Here is a 5,223-nt window from a genome sequence, read left to right as displayed (position 1 = left end):
ACACTGATTACAGTTGCCCTGCCGTCCAGTTCGGAAACACCTGCTCCTGGCTCCCCAACCCAGAGACGCTACCCTTTGGTCAGATGGCCGCAGAATCAGGACTTCATGGGGAGCACGCCTACCCCTCTCCCCTAGGGTGACACATACCTGTCGTGAAGCCACAATTAATAAACTGCAACAGATCCAGAACGCTGCAGCTAGGTTGCTCACGGGCACCACGGCCAGGGTGTCAGCTAAACCGGCACTCAGATTGCTGCACTGGCTACCTATTCGCGAAAGGATAAAGTTCAAATCCTTGTGTATCGCTCACAAATCTCTACAAGGTAAGGGACCTTCTATTTTGAAGAGTTAAGTCTTGCCATATAAGGCCAACAGGCCTCTTCGATCTGATCACAAATGCCTGGCCAGAATTCCGAGAGTAAAGAAAGCGCGTACTGGAGGTCGCCGATTCTCTGTGAATGCAGCAACTCTGTGGAATGCTCTTCCCCGGAAGCTGCGGGCTGAACCATGCCATTTACGGTTCCGGAAGCTTCTCAAAACCTTTCTTTTTCCCCAGTGATCCTACTGACTCCACTTCCCTTTGTGAGCTTGGCTCTTTCTTTTAGCGCTGGGACGCTTCTGGGTATCCATGCGCTTTATAAATCTGTTTACAATACTACAATACAGTCTGCCTGGCGCAGAGCTCGTGACCTCCTGTCCCTCCGACAGTGTGCGAAGATGCCCCTGGACAGAAGTGGCGTCAACATGGCCAATAATTGGTGACTTAGCACTTCTGGCTGGCCCCAGCCCAATGGGTCGGAGGCCAGCCAGAAGGGCTGACAGAAGCATGACAGAGGAAAGAGTCCCCACTGGGGACTCTTTCCTCTGTCACACCTCAATCTGGACTTCCGTACTCCACTGAAGAGTAGCACTGCCAGACACCAGAACTGATGGAGGCCTGAATTCAGACACTCCCAGCTTACCTAACACGGGGAGATCCCCCTCGAAGGACAGTCTGACAGGACAGACTAGTGTCCCTACCTGGTGTTCCCTCTAAGAACCATCCAGTACAGGAGACTGAGGTAGAGGCTCGGAATTCAGCCCAGTCTCACACCTTCCCCTGCGGGACAGGATGTGAGGCCTTGCAACCTCCTCACTTACAAGGTCACCTAGCTGGGTTAATCTGAACCACTTCCACCACTCTGGGTTGGAAGACACCTGCACCATTCTTCTAGTATCCCTCCCCAGTGTAAGCTCCCTACAACCACAGAACTTACACACTCCAACAGTGTTGGCGCGGCTCCGAAAAACAATTATGGGGCCTGTTCGGTCTGACAAAACATTTTGAACAGCCCTTAAACACCATTTACCATGCTATCCAATCACTCAAATGTCCAGGGCATCACAACATTCATCCACACTCCCCCCACAAGACTGGTGAGACAGCATCTTACTTCCCCTGAATATCAACCTGTCCCCCTCTTAACCGGGAACCAGGTACCATACTCTGGGATCTGGGAATGGGACTTCATGCTGTGGAAACTTGGCAGAGACTACTGTTAGGATGAGCATTTTGTTTTTAGCATCAATTTTAGTTAAGCCATGTGTTTGCCATAAGCTTCCCCGTCCTTGCTGGTGCCTGCTTCTCTATTTCGCCGAGTCATCATCTATAACTAGCTCCGACACTGAGTACTGCACATGCTCAGAGAGGCCTTAGCTGTTAGGATGCACCTGTCATGTTTTTAACTGTCAGGCTATTTTAACTGATGTCAGCAGCATTGTAGCTGCTCCCATTCTGTTGACTAAGCAATTCTGATGTATCGTTGTATGTAACTGACTATTTGTGTGTACACTTGTACCGCCTCTTTTTGAGCCTCTGTGCTTACTCAGCAGTAAAAGGTGTATATATAAGGCCCATGGTTTCTGTATTCCATGTGCTGCCTCATACTTTGCCTGAGGGTTCTGTATCGATGCAGTTCCACTCATGTGTCCTAATAAAAATACTTTCGTGATATTACAGCTTCCATGCCAATCTCTACTTTGTCAGTCTAAAGGACCACTGCGCAAAAGGGCAAACCCCTGCACCAGGTGGGCTCCTGAAAAGGCTCACCTCCACAAATTGGCGCCCTTTACGTGGGGCTCATCGGCGACTCAGATGCCTGATGGAGTGGTCTTGACGGAGATTTGGAATCTCGCTAAGGATGTGCACTGCATGAGGAGGCCCTTGTCTTTGCAGGCTGAAGTGCTTTTCCGATTTTCCCGACTCGACCCTCTAGGTGGTGCCGGTCTACGACTCAGATCCCTTTTGGCGTTCGTCTTACAGTGACCATTTGGTCGATTCAGAGCTTGGCAATTGGAGGCTGGAGACTTTTGTTTGGTAAGATCGCTAAATGTGGCGCTTTTTGTTTCGATTTGCTTGGCCAAGATTTTGGTTTGGTTTGGGTATATATAAAATGCAATTTATATAGGAAAGTAATGTGGAGATCTTTCTATAATTTTTTTAATTCTTGAATGGTACAATATTTGTGTTAAGTATCACTTTGTTATAATATTATATATACTATAATATTTTTGGGTGCCTGTTTCACGCACGCTTCGAAGGATGTGTTGCTTTCTTGGAGGAACCAATGTGGATTTAGAACAAAATCAGACAGCTCCCCCCGAGGGGAGACCAAATAGGGATATGTACATTAAAAATGGTATTTCTTCCACAATGTATAGTGCACTATGGAATAAATATACTAAGAATGATCCTGATTTAAGATGACAAATACATAGGTCATTCAATATTAGAAAAATTTAGTATGTGGAAAAGTGTGTGTTTAAGCGCCAAAGTAGACCAGATATGTTTGAATGTCTGCGAATGTGGATGAAAGAAGCGCATGAGAGAGTGAGGAAAGAGAAAGTTTTAGCAGACAAATAACAGGGCAAAAACATCTATCTGAAAGGGGAGGATATAAAAAGTAAAGAAATTATGGAAATAAAAGAAAAAGAGGATAGGGAGCGCAGTTTACAGGTAAATGGCCAATACCCTGTCGGGTGTCCTCTCTATCCTCTACTTAATAAACCACAGGATGATTCAATTTTGTTAGATCGATCTCTTCCACCATATACTTTTCCCTCTGCCCCCAAAGATGATTCTGATGATGATAAATCTTCCTCAGATCACACAGAGAAAGAGTTAGACCCTAAATGACTGACTCGCTCTTTTTTGACCGCTGACCGTGCAGCCACTCTCAGATCTGCTGCTCGACAAGGCAGCGCGTGGTGATGCCTCTGCTCCAGACATTGTAGCAGATGTTCAGCAATGGCCGGACTCAGAGCAGTTATATTTTACAGAGTCATTTACCGGAGAAGTAATTGAAAATTTTAGGAAACATTCCACAGACTTAAAGCCTGTTGATATAAAAAGTGATCATAAACATTCACCTTTGGTACCATTTCATTTGAAAGAAAACACTTCACTAACTGTAACTCCATCAATGTGGTGTATGCCATTTTTTGCCCCTGCAAATTGATATATGTTGGACAGACCAGTCAGAAGGTCAAGCTACGCATCGGACAACACCGCAGTAGGATCCGGTGCAACACCCCAAATGCCCCTCTTGTTGAACATTTCAAAGAAAAAGGACACAATGAAAATGACCTAACATGGACAATCATTACCATGGTGAAACCACCACCGAGAGGAGCGGACGTCACCCAATTACTCAACAAGGAGGAACTTCACTGGATACTGCGAACTAACAGCATCCATACAGGCCTCAATCGCCTCGAAGATTGGACATCTCTCCTGTGATCATTCAAACTGTACTGTATATCTGACTTCCTCCTAGGTTTCGAGATGTTTCTTAAATGATTCTTGAGTGAATCTTGTACATATGCAAATTTGTTTATATTGCACAATGTTTACTTTTCACTTTTTTCACTCCACTCCCACACCATTCAAGCATGGCCGCCAGTTTCACTACTATTAGTCCTTTTCTTATTTCTAAATCACCCCCACACCTTTCCAGCATGGCCGCCGTTCTCACAACGATTAGTCCCTTTTTCATTTCGCATACTCACTTCATCTAGCTCTCAGGCACGAGCCCGCTAGCGATCCCCGCCATCCTGTATCCTGCTTATACGAGGAGCAGCCAAACCAGGAAGTAAGTAACAGTAGAAAGCTCGGCTCGACTTTTCCTAACCCCGCGTGGACCATAACTTATACAATCCCTACTTTTTCCTTCTTAGTGAGACGCGGTTGGTCCGGTCTCGTATTTAGAGGCTCCCTTGCCCTGGTTTGGTAACTATTTTATGCGTTTCCGTTAACCACCGCACCAGTTCAATAATTTTGTAAAATACTCACCTTTGTATCTCCCGCTTTCTCGGCAGGTTCTCATTGTGCTCCCAAAATTTTCTATCCGCCTACTTGCTTTAAACCTAAGAAGCATAGGCACTGCCTAAACAGCCGACTTGCTTTGAACCTAAAAAAGCATGGGCACTGCTTAACAGAAAACTTTGTGGACCTCAAATTTGGTAAACACACATATATATTTTTTTCATGCTACCCCTGACCACTTAGAGCTAGACGTCAAAGCACATTGCCCATAACCACCAAACACTTCGCCGCTTACAATGCGCGCCACTCGTTCTTAAACCTTGCATGGTCCAAGACTAAATACATTGAATGATGCGCGCCACTCGCCTTTTTTTTTAAAAAACCCCACACGGCCCAACACTGAGCTCCCTGAATGTTTTTAAATTTCATGCGTCGCCCCCCACAAACTTGTCACTGCGTCGGATTTTAAATGTGGTCACTATATGCTGCATGGAAATAAAAGCCAGTCACACTACCACGTTTTAACTCACAAAAATATTGCTCTATATAAAGAATGCCAAAAAAGTCACAATATAGCTCACAAAGGCACAGATGATCACCGGTCAGACCTTAATACATGCCTAGTTGCTTTGGTGTTATTGATCATTGTTTATGTTTTGTCTCGCCTCTTTTGTTTCCCCAATATAACTGTGTGTACGCATATAGGCCCTAAAAAACTGTTATGCTTCCAAGACAAACTAATTATTTTTTGTCCTGAAGATGATGCCATGTATCTGAGTGTAGGCATCGAAACGCCGTCGACAAAGTAGCATCATATGTACCCTACAAATAGTAACATGTTTACAATGATGCTCTGCACTTCATAATTGTCTGTTTACTGAGATACTAGCACAGACTGCCCTTGTTGCGTAAAGTTTACC

Source organism: Lissotriton vulgaris, unplaced genomic scaffold, assembly GCF_964263255.1.
Source record: "Lissotriton vulgaris unplaced genomic scaffold, aLisVul1.2 SCAFFOLD_1744, whole genome shotgun sequence".
In the NCBI taxonomy this organism is placed as follows: domain Eukaryota; kingdom Metazoa; phylum Chordata; class Amphibia; order Caudata; family Salamandridae; genus Lissotriton; species Lissotriton vulgaris.
Note: the sequence above shows the minus strand (reverse complement) of the source record.